The following is a 20278-nucleotide window of genomic DNA, read 5'->3' as shown; positions in this document are numbered from 1 at the left end:
GCCCGGTTCGTATTTAAAATCACGTACATCCCTGGGTCCCAGAACGGTACGGCAGACGCCCTGTCCCGGCGGTATGATACAGAGGAGAGGTCCGTTGAGCCCACTTCCATACTACCGGAGTCTTGTCTAGAGGCACCGGTTGTATGGGAGGTCGATGCTGAAATCGAGCGGGCGTTGCGTACCGACCCCAGCCCTCCACAGTGTCCTGTGGGTCGGACGTACGTTCCGCTCGAGGTTCGGGATCGACTCATTTATTGGGCTCACACGTCACCCTCCTCTGGACATCCTGGTATTGGCCGGACAGTGCACTGTCTTAGTGCTAAGTACTGTTGGCCAACGTTAGCCAGGGATGTGAGGGTTTATGTCTCCTCCTGCTCGGTGTGCGCCCAGAGTAAGGCGCCTAGACATCTGCCTAGGGGTAAGTTACAACCCCTGCCCGTTCCACAACGACCATGGTCTCACCTCTCGGTGGACTCGGTGCACCCTCCGCTGCAACTTGCCCATGCCCCCCCCGCTTCTCCTTCACACAAATCCAGACAGCTGATGTTCTGAAAGAGCTGCAAAATCTGGACCCCTACAAATCATCTGGGCTAGACAATCTGGACCCTTTCTTTCTAAAACTAGCCGCCGAAATTGTCGCAACCCCTATTACTAGCCTGTTCAACCTCTCTTTCGTAACGTCTGAGATCCCCAGAGATTGGAAAGCTGCCGCGGTCATCCCCCTCTTCAAAGGGGGTGACACTCTAGATCCAAACTGTTACAGACCCATATCCATCCTGCCCTGCCTTTCAAAAGTTTTTGAAAGCCAAGTCAACAAACAGATCACCGACCATTTCGAATCCCACCGTACCTTCTCCGCTATGCAATCCGGTTTCCGAGCTGGTCATGGGTGCACTTCAGCCACGCTCAAGGTCCTAAACGATATTATAACCGTGATCGATAATAGACAGTACTGTGCAGCCGTTTTCATTGACCTGGCCAAGGCTTTCGACTCTGTCAACCACCGCATTCTTATTGGCAGACTAAATAGCCTTGGTTTCTCAAATGACTGCCTCGCCTGGTTCACCAACTACTTCTCAGATAGAGTTCAATGTGTCAAATCGGAGGGCCTGTTGTCTGGACCTATGGCAGTCTCTATGGGTGTGCCACAGGGTTCAATTCTTGGGCCGACTCTTTTCTCTGTGTATATCAATGACGTCGCTCTTGCTGCTGGTGACTCTCAGATCCACCTCTACGCAGACGACACCATTTTGTATACATCTGGCCCTTCATTGGACACTGTGTTAACAAACCTCCAAACGAGCTTCAATGCCATACAACACTCCTTCAGTAGCCTCCAACTGCTCTTAAACACTAGTAAAACTAAATGCATGCTCTTCAACCGAACGCTGCTTGCACCCGCCCACCCGACTAGAATCACTACTCTCGACGGGTCTGACCTAGAGTATGTGGACAACTACAAATATCTAGGTGTCTGGTTAGACTGTAAACTCTCCTTCCAGACTCACATTAAGAATCTCCAATCCAAAGTTAAATCTAGAATCGGTTTCCTATTTCGCAACAAAGCCTCCTTCACTCATGCTGCCAAACATGCCCTCGTAAAACTGACTATCCTACCGATCCTTGACTTCGGCGATGTAATTTACAAAATAGCCTCCAACACTCTACTCAGCAAATTGGATGTAGTCTATCACAGTGCCATCCGTTTTGTCTCCAAAGCCCCATATAATACCCACCACTGTGACCTGTACGCTCTTGTTGGCTGGTCCTCACTACATATTCGTCGCCAAACCCACTGGCTCCAGGCCATCTATAAATCACTGCTAGGCAAATCCCCGCCTTATCTTAGCTCATTGGTCACCATAGCAACACCCACCCGTAGTCTGCGCTCCAGCAGGTATATCTCACTGGTCATCCCCAAAGCCAACACCTCCTTTGGCCGCAATTCCTTCCAGTTCTCTGCTGCCAATGACTGGAACGAAATGCAAAAATCTCTGAAGCTGGAGACACTTATCTCCCTCACTAACTTTAAGCATCAGTTGTCAGAGCACCTTACCGATCACTGCACCTGTACACAGCCCATCTGAAATTAGCCCGCCCAACTACCTCATCCCTATATTGTTATTTATTTTGCTCATTTGTACCCCAGTATCTCTATTTGCACATCATCTCTTGCACATCTATCATTCCAGTGTTAATACTAATTGTAATTATTTTTGCACTATAGCCTATTTATTGCCTTACCTCCATAACTTGCTACATTTGCACACACTGTATATATATGTATTTATGTTGTATTTTTGACTTTGTTTTGTTTTACCCCATATGTAACTCTGTGTTGTTGTTTTTATCGCACTGCTTTGCTTTATCTTGGCCAGGTCGCAGTTGTAAATGAGAACTTGTTGTCAACTGGTTTACCTGGTTAAATAAAGGTGAAATAAAAAAATAAAAAAAACTTCATCACTGACCTTCCCCCCTCGCAGGGGAATACCACTATACTGGTCGTTGTGGACCGGTTCTCTAAGGCCTGTCGTTTGCTCCCTATGCCGGGTCTTCCTACTGCCCTACAGACCGCCGAAGCGCTATTCACACACGTTTTCCGGCACTACGGGGTACCCGAGGATATTGTGTCTGATCGAGGTCCCCAGTTCACCTCCAGAGTCTGGAGAGCATTTATGGAGCGTTTGGGGGTCTCGGTGAGCCTTACCTCGGGTTACCATCCTGAGAGTAATGGGCAGGTGGAACGCGTGAACCAGGATGTGGGTAGGTTTCTTTGATCATACTGCCAGGGCCGGCCGGAGGAGTGGGCACGGTATGTTCCTTGGGCAGAAATGGCCCAGAATTCCCTACGCCACTCCTCAACTAACCTAACCCCTTTCCAATGTGTGTTAGGTTACCAGCCGGTTCTGGCACCATGGCAGCAGAGCCAGATCGAGGCTCCTGCGGTGGATGAGTGGGTGCGGCGCTCGGAGGAGACGTGGAACGCTGCACACGTCCATCTGCAGCGGGCCATCCGTTGTCAAAAAGCGAGCGCCGATCTCCACCGCAGTGAGGGGCCGGTGTACGCACCTGGTGATCGAGTCTGGCTCTCTACCAGAAACCTGCCCCGCCGCCTGCCCTGCCGGAAGCTGGGTCGGCGGTTTGTGGGGCTGTTTAAAGTCCTGAGAAGATTGAATGAGGTGTGTTACAGATTACAACTGCCTATTGAGTATAAGAATATTAACCCCTCGTTCCATGTGTCTCTTCTCAGGCCGGTGGTAGCTGGTCCACTCCAGGAAGATGAGATCAGAGAGACTCCTCCGCCCCCATTGGACATCGATGGGGCACCGGCGTACACTGTGCGGTCCATCTTGGATTCGAGACGTCGGATGGGGGGTCTCCAATATCTCGTGGAGTGGGAGGGGTACGGCCCGGAGGAGCGGTGCTGGGTGCCGAGGAGGGACATCCTAGACCCGTCTCTTCTGACTGAGTTCCATCGTGGTCATCCCACGCGCCCTGCTCCGCGTCCTCCTGGTCGTCCTCGAGGCCGGGGTCGGCGCACGGCTGGTACCGCGCGTCAAGGGGGGGGGTACTGTCACGGTTTCGGCCGAGGCTGCTCCTCCTCCTTGTTCGGGCAGGCTTCGGCGGTCGTCATCTCCGGAGTACTAGCTGCCACCGTTCTTTGTTTTCTATGTTTGATTGGTTTGGTCTGTTTAGTACACCTGTTCATGTTTAGTGTTGATTATGTGTCCTATAAGTTCTTGTGGTTTCTGTCTTGTGTTGTGTGTAATTGTTTTCCTGTCGCTTGGTGCAGTGCTGTTTGCTAGACTCTCTTTGTTTTACCGTCGCACTATTGTTCGTGCGCAGTTCGGTTTGGGAGTACTTTACGCACTGTGGCGTATGTTTCGCCTCCGGGTTGTTTGACCCGTGTTATCATTTTGGATTATCTAGTAAAGTCTGGATTAACTGAGCTCCTGTGTCCTGCTATTGATTCGCACCACATCCGCATCAGAGTTCGTGACAAAGGTAGGCCTACTGTACTTTTATATTGGTATGAGAGGGTTCATCGTACATTTTTGATAGGATAACGTTACTTGATGAAGACATGCTTTTAGCAACTGTGCTTTTGTCTTGAAGCTAAAATGTAATAAGTGCAGCCTACAGGCAAGAAAATAAATCCTTTAATTGTCAGCACATGCATGTGAATTGTTGCATTATTCAAGAGTGTAATATGGTTTGGTTGCATTATTCAATAGCCTAGTGTAATATGTTTTAGAATAAATGTTTTTGTCATTGTTGAATAGCTTGTGCTTACTGTCTAGTGGCTACTGTGATATTTATGGTCAGTTTGAGCTGCGGACCAAGAATGTCACATTGCCAGCTACAACGAAAGGTAGAAATCTCTTTCACCACTCTGCTCCTCAGACTCTTCTTCATATCTCGTGGTGGAAAAATGGTCAGTTGAGGGACAAGGCTCTGCTCTGTATGACAGCCTTACAGTAAATAGATTACCACTTCAGGAAGTCAGGGTGCTGCTGGTCTGTATGCTGATGGAGACTTTAGGTTTGTTAGGAGTTTATATAAATAATTCTAAAAGCTTTATTGTCTATCGAATTGACATTCGGCAGAACATTTTCTTTTGCATGAGGCTCACATTTTTCAATTATACTTTTTGTTTGTTTGTTTATAAGCCAACAAGAACAATAAGTAAAAACAAATAATCAAGGCAGTAACTTCCCACTAACTTCCCAGTATCCTATTCAGTTGATGTGCGCATGAAATCCTTCCTAACCCACCTAACTAATTTCTATACGTTTGTGTGACAAATACATTTCAAGGAGAGTACATCAAATCAAATCAAAGTCTCTGTTCCATTTATTCCATTCCAGTCATTACAATGAGCCTGTCCTCCTATAGCTCCTCCCACCAGCCTCCTCTGGTCAAGATGCAGATCAGAAGTATTGTCCGAGCCCTCATAGACCTCCTTCCTTCCCTTCTCCCCCCCACCTCCCCCCTCCCTCCCTCCCTCCCTCCATCCAGCCATTCCTAATGTCTAAAAGGGCCCACATGACCCCATCACGACCTGAAGTCTGGAGCCTCAATAAACCACCAGAGGAATAAAACTAGTTTTCTTTTTACAGATGTTCAAAGATGGAGGGAGGAGTAGTAAAGGAGTGGTAAAGCCGGGGGCAACAACTAGCTGTTTCTGTTTACAGCCCCTTGTATAAAAACCAAAGAGGAAGGAGAGGAAGGGCATCTGGGGGGCTTTTTGGTTTGACTGGTGTGTGTGTGTGGTGTGTTTGTTTGTGTGTGTTTGGCAGTGCTGTCTCGCACGCCTGCCGAGAGGTCAATAAAAGCCAACAGCTAATCCAGGCGAGAGAGGCTGCGTTGGCGTGCCTCCTCATTCCCATCACAGACACACACACACATACACACACTTTCCGTCCTCAGATATGGCGGTCGTGGCGTGGAGTGGGGGTAATGAAGTGGCAGGGCTGGGCCAGATGTGTGTGTGTGTGATGTTGGGTAATGGTTGGGTAATAGTCGGGTAATGGTTGGGTAATGGTTGGGTAATGGTTGAGAGCTGTGGAGGAAGAGGACTTCAAAGAGAGTGGTCCCAAACAACTAGTTTTTTCTTTACTTCTTGTGTTTCTCTTTTTTCTTTTTCGTTTTATGGTTTAACTGGAATGTTGGTGGTGCTGTCAGAGGTGTTGTCTACTGTTTAATGAGGGATCTTCAGCACTTCTAAGTTCTACAAGACTAACTAGAATGGCCTGGTGTGGCAGGGATGCATTTGGGATAATGAAAAAGAGACCCTACAGGGAAAAGAAAGGCACCATGTTTAAAGTGTTTTATCCACACGCTCAAACGCACAACAGACAAGTCTAAACAGACAAGCGCTGAGGTAATGGCCCAGAGAGAGAGAGAGCATGAAAAAGAGAGAGACAGACATAGAGCAAGAGGGGGGGGGGGGGGGGGGGGGGGTGAGGGGAGGGGGAGAGAGATACATTTCTTTTTGACACTGTACAGACTCAGTGAGCATAGCCTTGCTATTGACAGAGGCCACCATAAGCAGACAGGCTAGGTGCACTCTGGCCACAAAATGAGGTGGAAACTGGGCTGCACTTCCTAACCTCCTGCCAAATGTACAAGAGACACATATTTCCCTCTGATTATAAGGACCCAAAAAATTACAAGGACCGATACACTTGTTTTTGTGTCTGTTTTTGTACATAGTTAATAATTTAAAAACATATGTATGTTTAATGTTAACTGTTAATTTGTGATTGTTTATTTCACTTGCATTGGCAATGTTAACATGTTTCCCATGCCAATATAGCCTCTTTGAATTAAATTGAATCGAATTGAGAGAGAGAGAACCGTTCGTCTCTCCTGCATCATTAAAGGGCAGGTTCATTCATGTCAACTGGAACTTCCTGCCTGTCTCTGCCTGCCTCAGCACAAAGTAAGAGATACGCCAGGCAAGGCCCAGCTACCCTATCCACTACCCCGCAGACTGAGTAACTAGAGAATGCCAGAGCCGGGCCAAGGGAGCCTAATCACTCATCCGCAACCACACAGGATGGAACACACGGTACTGTATGTGTACGGGTTAAATAACTTAGCAACGTAATCTAGGTATCAATAACAACGGTTGGGTATGTTAAACTGAAATGTCCCTTTTAGTCAAGGTGCTCCAACTCTGAGTCTGGTCATTGACCTCTTGCATTTGTCCAAAAGTGACACACAATTGTTTGATTCATAAGGAATCATAAATATTTAGATAACACTTTAAATAACACTGCAATTACACTACTAATGTAATTGCATTAACACATTGTTACATAGTACCTTTGTACTTTCATTGCGAATCAATGAAGTTTAGCATTTTTTAAAACATATTGTAATCTCCCCTGGGACATGTTATGCATGTCTTAAATGTTCTGTGAAATTGACACGGCTGAGTTGGATCCACTCCTGTCCTTCCTCTAGTCTGTTTGTTTAGTTCAGGACTGGTGCACCTCCTTCCCTCTCTGACGCTATCTGTTTTACTGTCTGGCTGCTGCCTTGACACACACAGACACAGACTCAATCTCTCTCTCTCTTTCTCTCTCTCCGTCTATGCCCTGGCTGATGCGGTCACATTGCACATAGAGCTTCTTTACAGGTAACGAACCAAATGACCTCAGTCCCATGACACTGAGTCATCTGCTATGCACAAAAACACAGGAAGTCAGAGAGCTAGCGAGAGCGAGAGAGAGAGAGAGAAAGAGAGAGAGGAAGATAGAGAGTGAAATAGAGAGAGAGAGAGAAAATAGAGAGAAGCTGGGAGAGTAGTTTTGGCAGCTGGGAGAGTAGTTTTGGTAGCTGGGAGAGTAGTTTTGGCAGTGCAAATATTTTTACGCGTTGTCAGTCTACTTTAATAATTTGTGTGTGTATTAGTGTGTTTGGGGATGTGTGTATCAGTGTGTATCAGTGTGTTTGGGAATGTGTGTGTGCATCAGTGTGTATCAGTGTGTTTGGGGATGTGTGTGTATCAGTGTGTATCCGTGTGTATGGGGATGTGTGTGTGTATCAGTGTGTATGTGGATGTGTGTGTGTATCAGTGTGTATCAGTGTGTTTGGGGATGTGTGTATCAGTGTGTATCAGTGTGTTTGGGGATGTGTGTGTGTATCAGTGTGTATCAGTGTGTTTGGGGATGTGTGTGTGTATCAGTGTGTACAGTGTGTTTGGCGATGTGTGTGTGCGCACATTAGGGCATTTGCAGTGGTGTAAAGTACAGTGAGGGAAAAAAGTATTTGATCCCCTGCTGATTTTGTACGTTTGCCCACTGACAAAGACATGATCAGTCTATCATTTTAATGGTAGGTTTATTTGAACAGTGAGAGACAGAATAACAACAAAAAAATCCAGAAAAAACGCATGTCAAAAATGTTATAAATTGATTTGCATTTTAATGAGGGAAATAAGTATTTGACCCCTCTGCAAAACATGACTTAGTACTTGGTGGCAAAACCCTTGTTGGCAATCACAGAGGTCAGACGTTTCTTGTAGTTGGCCACCAGGTTTGCAAACATCTCAGGAGGAATTTTGTCCCACTCCTCTTTGCAGATCTTCTCCAAGTCATTAAGGTTTCGAGGCTGACGTTTGGCAACTCGAACCTTCAGCTCCCTTCACAGATTTTTTATGGGATTAAGGTCTGGAGACTGGCTAGGCCACTCCAGGACCTTAATGTGCTTCTTCTTGAGCCACTCCTTTGTTGCCATGGCCGTGTGTTTTGGGTCATTGTCATGCTGGAATACCCATCCACGACCCATTTTCAATGCCCTGGCTGAGGGAAGGAGGTTCTCACCCAAGATTTGACAGTACATGGCCCTGTCCATCGTCCCTTTGATGCGGTGAAGTTGTCCTGTCCCCTTAGCAGAAAAACACCCCCAAAGCATAATGTTTCCACCTCCATGTTTGACGGTGGGGATGGTGTTCTTGGGGTCATAGGCAGCATTCGTCCTCCTCCAAACACGGCGAGTTGAGTTGATGCCAAAGAGCTCGATTTTGGTCTCATCTGACCACAACACTTTCACCCAGTTCTCCTCTGAATCATTCAGATGTTCATTGGCAAACTTCAGACGGGCATGTATATGTGCTTTCTTGAGCAGGGGGGACCTTGCGGGCGCTGCAGGATTTCAGTCCTTCACGGCGTAGTGTGTTACCAATTGTTTTCTTAGTGACTATGGTCCCAGCTGCCTTGACATCATTGACAAGATCCTCCCGTGTAGTTCTGGGCTGATTCCTCACCGTTCTCATGATCATTGCAACTCCACGAAGTGAGATCTTGCATGGAGCCTCAGGCCGAGGGAGATTGACAGTTCTTTTGTGTTTCTTCCATTTGCGAATAATCGCACCAACTGTTGTCACCTTCTCACCAAGCTGCTTGGCGATGGTCTTGTAGCCCATTCCAGCCTTGTGTAGGTCTACAATCTTGTCCCTGACATCCTTGGAGAGCTCTTTGGTCTTGGCCATGGTGGAGAGTTTGGAATCTGATTGATTGATTGCTTCTGTGGACAGGTGTCTTTTATACAGGTAACAAGCTGAGATTAGGAGCACTCCCTTTAAGAGTGTGCTCCTAATCTCAGCTCGTTACCTGTATAAAAGACACCTGGGAGCCAGAAATCTTTCTGTGTCACGTTTGTTGAAGGACGGGTCAGACCAAGGCGCAGCGTGATATACGTACATGTTTATTAAACCAAATAAACACAACGACAAAACAAGAAACGAAACGAAACGTGAAGTCCAAGGTAGCACACACAACATTCCTTACACGGAACAAGATCCCACAACTCAATAGTGCCAATAGGCTGCCTAAGTATGGTCCCCAATCAGAGACAACGAGCGACAGCTGCCTCTGATTGGGAACCACACCGGCCAACATAGAACTAAACATACTAGATCCCACATAGAAAATACTACATAACAAAGAATATACACACCCTGACTCAACATACAGTGGGGGAAAAAAGTATTTAGTCAGCCACCAATTGTGCAAGTTCTCCCACTTAAAAAGATGAGAGAGGCCTGTAATTTTCACCATAGGTACACGTCAACTATGACAGACAAAATGAGAAAATAAAATCCAGAAAATCACATTGTAGGATTTTTAATGAATTTATTTGCAAATGATGGTGGAAAATAAGTATTTGGTCAATAACAAAAGTTTCTCAATACTTTGTTATATACCCTTTGTTGGCAATGACACAGGTCAAACGTTTTCTGTAAGTCTTCACAAGGTTTTCACACACTGTTGCTGGTATTTTGGCCCATTCCTCCATGCAGATCTCCTCTAGAGCAGTGATGTTTTGGGGCTGTCGCTGGGCAACACGGACTTTCAACTCCCTCTAAAGATTTTCTATGGGGTTGAGATCTGGAGACTGGCTAGGCCACTCCAGGACCTTGAAATGCTTCTTACGAAGCCACTCCTTCGTTGCCCGGGCGGTGTGTTTGGGATCATTGTCATGCTGAAAGACCCAGCCACGTTTCATCATCAATGCCCTTGCTGATGGAAGGAGGTTTTCACTCAAAATCTCACGATACATGGCCCCATTCATTCTTTCATTTACACGGATCAGTCGTCCTGGTCCCTTTGTAGAAAAACAGCCCCAAAGCATGATGTTTCCACCCCCATGCTTCACAGTAGGTATGGTGTTCTTTGGATGCAACTCAGCATTCTTTGTCCTCCAAACACGACGAGTTGAGTTTTTACCAAAAAGTTATATTTTGGTTTCATCTGACCATATGACATTCTCCCAATCCTCTTCTGGATCATCCAAATGCACTCTAGCAAACTTCAGACGGGCCTGGACATGTACTGGCTTAAGCAGGGGGACACGTCTGGCACTGCAGGATTTGAGTCCCTGGCGGCGTAGTGTGTTACTGATGGTAGGCTTTGTTACTTTGGTCCCAACTCTCTGCAGGTCATTCACTAGGTCCCCCCGTGTGGTTCTGGGATTTTTGCTCACCGTTCTTGTGATCATTTTGACCCCACGGGGTGAGATCTTGCGTGGAGCCCCAGATCGAGGGAGATTATCAGTGGTCTTGTATGTCTTCCATTTCCTAATAATTGCTCCCACAGTTGATTTCTTCAAACCAAGCTGCTTACCTATTGCAGATTCAGTCTTCCCAGCCTGGTGCAGGTCTACAATTTTGTTTCTGGTGTCCTTTGACAGCTCTTTGGTCTTGGCCATAGTGGAGTTTGGAGTGTGACTGTTTGAGGTTGTGGACAGGTGTCTTTTATACTGATAACAAGTTCAAACAGGTGCCATTAATACAGGTAACGAGTGGAGGACAGAGGAGCCTCTTAAAGAAGAAGAAGTTACAGGTCTGTGAGAGCCAGAAATCTTGCTTGTTTGTAGGTGACCAAATACTTATTTTCCACCATAATTTGCAAATAAATTCATTAAAAATCCTACAATGTGATTTTCAGGATTTTTTTTCCTCAATTTGTCTGTCATAGTTGACGTGTACCTATGATGAAAATTACAGGCCTCTCTCATCTTTTTAAGTGGGAGAACTTGCACAATTGGTGGCTGACTAAATACTTTTCTTCCCCACTGTATACGAGTCCCCTGAGTCAGGGCGTGACATTCTGATTGAGACGGGGTCAAATACTTATTTCCCTCATTAAAATGCAAATCAATTTATAACATTTTTGACATGCGTTGTTCTGTTTTTTGTTGTTGTTATTCTGTCTCTCACTGTTCAAATAAACCTACCATTTAAAATTATAGACTGATCATTTCTTTGTCAGTGGGCAAACGTACAAAATCATCAATACTTTTTTCCCTCACTGTACTTAAGTAAAAATACTTTAAAGTACTACTTTACTTTACTATTTACTTTTTTTCACTACATTCCTAAATAAAATAATGTACTTTTTACTCCATACATTTTCCCTGACACCCAAAAGTACTCGTTACATTTTGAATGCTTAGCAGGACAGGAAAATGGTCCAATTCACACACTTATCAAGAGAACATCCCTGGTCATCCATACTGCCTCTGATCTGTTGGACTCACTAAACACAAATGCTTAGTTTATAAATTATGTCTGACTGTTAGAGTCTGCCCCTAGCTATCCGCCAATAAATAATTAAAATAAAATTGTGCCGTCTGGTTTGCTTAATATAATGAATTTGAAATGGTTTATACTTGTACTTTTACTTTTGATACTTAAGTATATTTAAAACCAAATACTTTTAGACTTTTACTCAAGTAGTATTTTACTGGGTGACTTTCACTTTTACTTGAGTCATTTTCTATTAAGGTATCTTTACTTTTACTCAAGTATGACAATTAAGTACTTTTTCCACCACTGGGCATTTGGCATCATGTTTGGGTGAGTGTGTGTTGGGGGTGGTGGTCGTTTGTTAGCATGTGTGTGTCTGCATGTTAATGTCTATGTGAGGATAGCAGTGTGTATTTTCTTGTTTGTGTCAGAAGAGGACTCGTTTGTGTCCGCCGTGAATAGTTATTTCCTGTCCATGTTGGTTGAGTGTCTATATGGATCCCCAACAGGATATCTGAACTCCAGTCAACTCAACCAGTCCCATACTCTCTGGGTGCAGTTAGCAGCAATTTGCACTCAACCAGATGTACAGTACCTCCCTTCCTGCTATCATCAGGCCTGCCCGCTAGCACTTCAGTTTTCCGTTCCCTCTCCTCTTCTACCTCCCTCCCTCTCTCCCCCCTCCCGCCTCTCCCGCCTCCTCCATCCCTCCCGCCCGCCCTCCCACTCTCCCCCCCTCTCCCTCCCATCGCTGCCCTCAAAGGATGTCATGGGATGCTAAAAGGAAAACAAATATAACCACGACAGTTCACATGACCACTAAACAAATGCCGCCATTCATTCATGCACTCCCAAACGGAAGGCAATAACAGACCATATCACTCATTACTTGTGTGTGTGTGTGTGTATGTGTGTGTGTGTGTGCATGCGTGCGTGTGTGTGTGTGTGTGTAAGGCCAATGTCTTGTCTCATCTTAACTTTTAAAATATTCTCATTGAAATGTCAGAAGGTTTTTGACAAAAGGTTAAGTGTGGAGAAACAGATGAATCTGTCTAGTTGACCTACAGACTAGAAGATACATCAGAGGGATATACTATGAAGCAGGTTCAAGTATTTAGCCAGCTAACTTTGATAAACAACCAGAAATGACTATTCCTTTTCGGTTAATTAAGAAAGCTAAACTTACATATGTGTTTTTGGTTGTTGAGTCAGACCATGCCTGTCACGACTTCCGCCGAGGCTGCCTCCCCTCCTTGTTTGGGCAGGTTTCGGCGTTCGTCGTCACCGGCTTACTAGCTACTGCCGCTCCCATTCTCATCACTCCACTTGTCTTGTCTTGTCAATCACACACACCTGGTGCTCCTCCCCTAATTAGTCTGTGTATAAGTGTTCCCTCTGCCCCCTTGTCTTTGTGAGTGATTGTTCTATGTGGGAGGAGAGTAGCTCGGTTGAGATACTCTCTCATGTATTTTGCCAGGGTTGATTTTCCCCTGTGTCATTATATTTATTGTATTTTCTGAGATTGTGTTTGGTCAGGGAGGATTGTTTCCACTGTACCTGTTTCGATTGCCGTTGTAGGCGCATTGTATGTCTTGAAGGAATAAATCTGCATCCGGTTATTTTAGTCCTGCGCCTGACTCTGTCCATCATTCACAACAGAATCACTCACCCGCTGATATGGAGTCAGCAGGAGAAGACCGCATGCCTGGAGTCATGGCAAGGGTCCAGGAGCATTCCACGATGCTGGCCAGCTTGGGGGAAGCGATGGATCGGGTTCTTCAGGTCATCCAACGCCTGGAGAGGAGAGGATCCGATCTGTCGAGACCAGTTGGCCAACCGGATCCAGCCACCTACACCTCAGCACCTGGAGGGATCCAGATATCCCGGCCACCGGCGTTTGATGGGACGGCAGTGCGCTGTAAAGGATTCCTTCTCCAACTGGAGCTATATTTCTCCAACATCAGGCCGGCGCCATTGGAGCGGGAGAAGGTATCCGTCCTCGTTTCCTGCCTCTGTGGGAAAGCCCTGGAGTGGACCAGCGCGGTGTGGAACGAAGGAGGAGCCGCGTTGGAGGACTACAGGGAGTTCGCTCGCCTCTTTCGGGCGAGTTTCGATCACCCGCTCGAGGGTCAAGAGGCGGGCGAACGGCTGGTCCAGCTGAGGCCGGGGAAGAGGACCGCACAGGACTACGCGCTGGAGTTCCGGACGCTGGCAGCGGGGTCCGGGTGGAACGAGCGGGCCCTGATCGACCATTTCCGGTGCCACCTACGGGAGGACGTCCGACGGGAGCTAGCCTGCCGGAATGCCATGCTATCGTTCTCCCAACTGGTGGCCATGGCCATCCGGCTGGACAATCTGCTGGCAGCCAGAGGACGTCCTGGTAGGGGTCTGCCCGTTCCCACCCCGGACGACTCGGATCCCGAGCAGATGGAGCTGGGTGGAGCCGCCGGTCGAGAGAGCGGAGGAGGACAGCGGCAGTGCCACTCTGGTGGCACGAAGGGACAATACACCTCACATCGCAGTCAGTGTTCTTTTGGGTCTGGAGGCAGTAGGCAGGGTACTCACGCATCACCCCAGGTATCGAACACCCACACTTGTTCAGAGCCCTTTGCGGCGCACTGTACCCTGTCTATCTCCTTTCCCGATCACATTTTAGTTCCCCAGTGTAAGGCGCTAGTCGATTCAGGCGCAGCTGGGAACTTTATGGACAGAGCATTTGCACGCCGTCAAGGCATTTCATTGGTTCCCCTATCCATTCCACTCCCCTTCAGAGCCCTTGATAGTCAACCATTAGGGTCCGGGTTAGTTAAGGAGGTTACTGTACCAGTCATCATGATCACCCAGGAGACTCATTTTGAGCAGATCACCTTTTTGATTATTGAATCTCCTGCTTACCCTGTAGTATTAGGTGTCCCGTGGTTAGCCCTTCACAACCCCAATTTCTCATGGCCGCAGAGGGTTCTTACAGGGTGGTCGCGAGAGTGTCCGGGTAGTTGTGGAGGTGTTTCTGTTGGTGCAACCATGGTGGAAAGTCCAGACGGTACCTCCACCGTGCGCATTCCCCCCGAATACCATGATCTGGCGCTCACGTTTTCCAAGATGCAGGCGACTAAATTACCACCTCATTGGGAGGGGGATTGCGCGATAAACCTTCGGGTAGACGCTGTACCTCCCAGGAGTCATGTGTATCCCCTGTCGCAGGCTAAAATGGAGGCTATGGAGACATACGTCACCGAGTCCCTGGGCCAGGGGTATATACATCCCTCCACTTCACCTGCTTCTTTGTGAAGAAGAAAGATGGCGGTTTACGCCCGTGTATTGATTATCGACCACTGAACATACGATTTAGTTATCCTCTTCCCCTCATTCCTTCAGTGATTGAGTCAATGCATGGGGCCCGCTTCTTCACCAAATTAGATCTCAGGAGTGCCTACAACCTGGTGCGTATTCGGGAAGGTGATGAGTGGAAAACAGCATTTAGCACAACCTCGGGGCATTATTGTCACGGGGTGCTGAAGGTGGGTGTGGTGTATGAATCAGGCGCAGGACGCAGAGGCTCAGTCCAAAGGCTTTAGTGCAATATTCATAAAAGACAAAAGCACAATAAGCCCGAAGGCGAATACACGGCGCACACAGGCGACAAAACAAACGGCGCACAAACATGTGCAAAATAACCTCTCCAAAACACTGGAGGGAAATAGTAGCTCCAACACGAAACAGAAGCACAATCACACACAACGACAAGCACACACAACGAGAACTAAATAGGACACTAACGAGGACTAACGAGACACAGGTGTACAACATCCAGACAAAACCAAACGAACATGAAACATAGATCGGTGGCAGCTAGTACTCCGGGGACGACGACCGCCGAAGCCTGCCTGAACCAGGAGGAGGAGCAGCCTCGGCCGAAACCGTGACAGTAACCCCCCCTTGACGCGCGGCTCCAGCCGTGCGCCGACCCCGGCCTCGGGGACGACCAGGAGGACGCGGAGCAGGGCGCGCGGGATGGTCCCGGTGGAACTCCGACAGGAGAGATGGGTCTAGGATGTCCCTCCGCGGCACCCAGCACCGCTCCTCCGGGCCGTACCCCTCCCACTCCACGAGATACTGGAGACCCCCCATCCGGCGTCTAGTGTCCAAGATGGACCGAACGGTGTACGCCGGAGCCCCCTCGATGTCCAGTGGGGGCGGAGGAGTCTCCCCTATCTCATTGTCCTGGAGTGGACCAGCTACCACCGGCCTGAGAAGAGACACATGGAACGAGGGGTTAATATTCTTATACTCAACAGGTAGATGTAACCTATAACACACCTCGTTCAATCTTCTCAGGACTTTAAAGGGCCCCACAAACCGCCGACCCAGCTTCCGGCAGGGCAGGCGGAGGGGTGGGTTTCTGGTAGAGAGCCAGACTCGATCTCCGGGTGCGTACACCGGCCCCTCACTGCAGTGGAGATCGGCGCTCGCCTTGTGACGAAGGACGGCCCGCTGCAGGTGGACGTGGGCAGCGTTCCACGTCTCTTCCGAGCGCCTCATCCAATCATCCACCGCAGGGGCCTCGATCTGGCTCTGCTGCCAAGGTGCCAGAACCGGCTGGTAACCTAACACACATTGGAAGGGGGTTAGGTTGGTAGAGGAGTGGCGGAGAGAGTTCTGGGCCATCTCGGCCCAGGGAATGTACCGTGCCCACTCCTCCGGCCGGTCCTGGCAATACGACCTCAGAAACCTACCCACATTCTGGTTGACACGTTCTACCTGCCCGTTACTCTCCGGGTGGTACCCTGAGGTAAGGCTAACCGAGACCCCCAAACGCTCCATGAACGCTCTCCAAACACGGGAGGTAAACTGGGAGCCTTGATCAGACACTATATCCTCGGGTACCCCGTAATGCCGGAAGACGTGGGTAAATAGGGCCTCAGCGGTCTGTAGGGCAGTAGGAAGACCCGACATAGGGAGAAGAAGACAGGCCTTAGAGAACCGGTCCACAACGACCAGGATGGTGGTATTCCCCTGAGAGAGGGGAAGGTCTGTCACAAAATCCACCGAGAGGTGGGACCATGGTCGTTGTGGAACGGGCAGGGGTTGTAACTTACCCCTGGGCAGATGTCGGGGTGCCTTACACTGGGCGCACACCGAGCAGGAGGAGACATAAACCCTCACATCCCTAGCCAAAGTGGGCCACCAGTATTTAGTGCTAAGGCAATGCACTGTCCGGCCGATACCCGGATGTCCAGAGGAGGGTGACGTGTGAGCCCAGTAAATGAGTCGATCCCGAATCTCGAGCGGAACGTACTTCCGACCCTCAGGACACTGTGGAGGGCTGGGGTCGGTACGCAACGCTCGCTCGATTTCGGCATCGACCTCCCACACCACCGGTGCCACAAGGCAAGACTCCGGTAGTATGGGAGTGGGCTCAACGGACCTCTCCTCCGTGTCATACCGCCGGGACAGCGCATCCGCCTTACCATTCTGGGACCCAGGGATGTACGTGATTTTAAATACGAACCTGGTGAGAAACATACTCCATCGAGCCTGGCGAGGGTTCAGTCTCCTCGCTGCCCGGATGTACTCCAGGTTCCGATGGTCAGTCAAAATGAGGAAAGGGTGTTGAGCCCCCTCAAGCCAATGCCTCCACTCCTTAAGGGCTTGAACTACAGCTAACAGCTCCCTGTCCCCAACGTCATAGTTACGCTCCGCCGGGCTGAGCTTCTTTGAGTAAAAAGCACAGGGGCGGAGTTTAGGTGGCGTGCCGGACCGTTGAGAGAGAACGGCCCCTATACCAGCCTCAGACGCATCTACCTCAACCTGAAAGGGTAATGCGGGATCCGGATGCGCCAGCACCGGAGCCGAAGTAAACAGGTCCTTCAGTCTCCTAAAGGCCCTGTCCGCATCGGCTGACCACTGCAGGCGCACCGGACCCCCCTTCAGAAGGGACGTGATGGGAGCTGCCACCTGTCCAAAACCCCTGATAAACCTCCGGTAGTAATTCGCAAAGCCCAAAAACTGCTGCACCTCTTTTACAGTAGTTGGGGTTTGCCAATTACGCACAGCGGACACACGATCCACCTCCATTCTCACCCTTGACGCGGACAACCGATAACCCAAAAAGGAGACCGACTCCTGGAAAAACAGACATTTCTCTGCCTTGACATATAGGTCGTGCTCCAACAGCCTCCTCAATACACGACGCACCAGGGTTATATGCTCGGCTCGGGTAGACGAGTACACCAGAATGTCATCAATGTACACGACCACCCCTTGTCCCTGCATATCCCGGAAAATGTCATCTACGAAGGATTGGAAGACTGATGGAGCATTCATCAACCCATATGGCATGACGAGATATTCGAAATTACCTGACGTGGTACTAAACGCTGTCTTCCATTCGTCACCCTCCCTAATGCGCACCAAATTATACGCGCTCCTGAGATCCAGTTTTGTGAAAAACCGCGCTCCATGCAAGGACTCCGTCATGGTCGCAATCAGAGGGAGTGGATAACTGTATTTCACAGTAATATGATTGAGACCACGGTAATCAATGCATGGGCGCAACCCTCCATCTTTCTTTTTCACAAAAAAGAAGCTCGAGGAGGCGGGAGAAGTGGAGGGCCGAATGTATCCCTGTCTCAAAGATTTGGCTATGTAAGTCTCCATAGCTTTTCTCTCCTCTTGAGACAAAGGATACACATGGCTCCGTGGGAGCGCTGCTCCTGCCTGGAGATCAATCGCACAATCCCCCTGTCTATGAGGAGGCAACTGCGTCGCCCTAGTTTTGCTAAACACGAGAGCTAAATCCCCATATTCAGGCGGAATGTGCAGTGCGGGCACTTGGTTTGGACTTTCCACCGAAGTCGCCCCCACGGAAACACCCAGACATCGCCCCTCGCACTGAGCAGACCACCCATCGAGAGCCCTCTGTTGCCACGAAATAGCAGGGTTATGGGTGCTTAACCAGGGAATCCCTAGCACCACTGGGTACGCAGGAGAGTCGATCAGATACAGCTGTATAGTCTCCTCATGACCCCCCTGCGCACACATCCGAAGTGGCGCTGTGATCTCCCTGATCAACCCCGACCCCAACGTGCGGCTATCTAAGGCATGAACGGGAAAAGGTTTGTCAACAGGTAGGAGAGGGATCCCTAACTCAAAACAAAACTTCCGATCAACAAAATTCCCAGCTGCGCCTGAATCTACTAGCGCCTTATGCTGGGAATGAGGTGCAACCTGTGGAAAACAAACAGGTATACAAAAGTGCGCAACAGAAAGCTCTGGGTAAGTGGGACGTCTACTCACCTGGGAGGCCCCCCCAGTGCGTGGCCTGTTGTCTTCTCCCCCGGAGAACCCTCCCCAGCACCTGGCCGCAGTGTGCCCTCCACGACCGCACTTGGTGCAGGAGACAGGCCCCCTCGGGCTCCTCCTCCTCCGTTCTCTAGCGCCGGCACCCCTGAGCTCCATAGGGCTCGGCTCGGAGGTGCCGGAGGGCGGAATGGACGGACTCCCCTCGGGACGTCCACGGGTGGCCAGCAGGGTGTCCAGACGGATGGACATATCGACCAACTGGTCGAAGGTAAGATGGGTATCCCTGCAGGCCAACTCACGTTGAACGTCCTCTCGTAGGCTACATCGAAAATGGTCGATGAGAGCCCGTTCATTCCACCCTGCATCCGCCGCTAGAGTCCGGTACTCTAGAGCGAACACCTGAGCGCTCCTCCTCCCCTGTCTCAAATGGACTAGACGCTCCCCCGCCGCTTTGCCCTCAGGTGGATGGTCGAACACGGCCTTGAAGCGGCGGGAGAACTCGGCGTAGGTGATGGTGTTGGCGTCCATCTTCCTCCACTCGGCGTTAGCCCACTCCAACGCCTTGCCCGTGAGACAGGAGATGAGGGCGGAAACGCTCTTGTGTCCCGAGGGCACCGGGTGTACAGTGGCCAGGTAGAGCTCCACCTGCAGGAGGAACCCCTGACACCCGGCAGCTGTTCCGTCATACGCCCTCGGGAGCGAGAGCCGAATCCTCCTGGGTTCCGAACCTGGGACTGGTGGACCGACCGATGGGGTGGGCAGGGTAGGTGGAGGTGTGGGTACCCTGCTGGCCTCCCATCTGTGCAAGGTGTTGATTACCTCCTGTAGAGCGGTCTCCAGTTGTCTTATCTGGCCCTCTTGCCCACGGATATGCTCCTCGAGCAACACAGGCGTCACTGCCGATCCTGCTGATTCCATTGGGGTGTGTGATTCTGTCACGGGGTGCTGAAGGTGGGTGTGGTGTATGAATCAGGCGCAGGACGCAGAGGCTCAGTCCAAAGGCTTTAGTGCAATATTCATAAAAGACAAAAGCACAATAAGCCCGAAGGCGAATACACGGCGCACACAGGCGACAAAACAAACGGCGTACAAACATGTGCAAAATAACCTCTCCAAAACACTGGAGGGAAATAGTAGCTCCAACACGAAACAGAAGCGCAATCACACACAACGACAAGCACACACAACGAGAACTAAATAGGACACTAACGAGGACTAACGAGACACAGGTGTACAACATCCAGACAAAACCAAACGAACATGAAACATAGATCGGTGGCAGCTAGTACTCCGGGGACGACGACCGCCGAAGCCTGCCCGAACCAGGAGGAGGAGCAGCCTCGGCCGAAACCGTGACAATTATGAATACCTGGTGATGCCCTACGGTTTGATGAATGCTCAATCCGTCTTCCAGTCCTTTGTGAACGAGGTGTTTCG

Source organism: Coregonus lavaretus (assembly GCF_964263955.1).
Source record: "Coregonus lavaretus genome assembly, chromosome: 9".
Lineage (NCBI taxonomy): Eukaryota > Metazoa > Chordata > Actinopteri > Salmoniformes > Salmonidae > Coregonus > Coregonus lavaretus.
Note: the sequence above shows the minus strand (reverse complement) of the source record.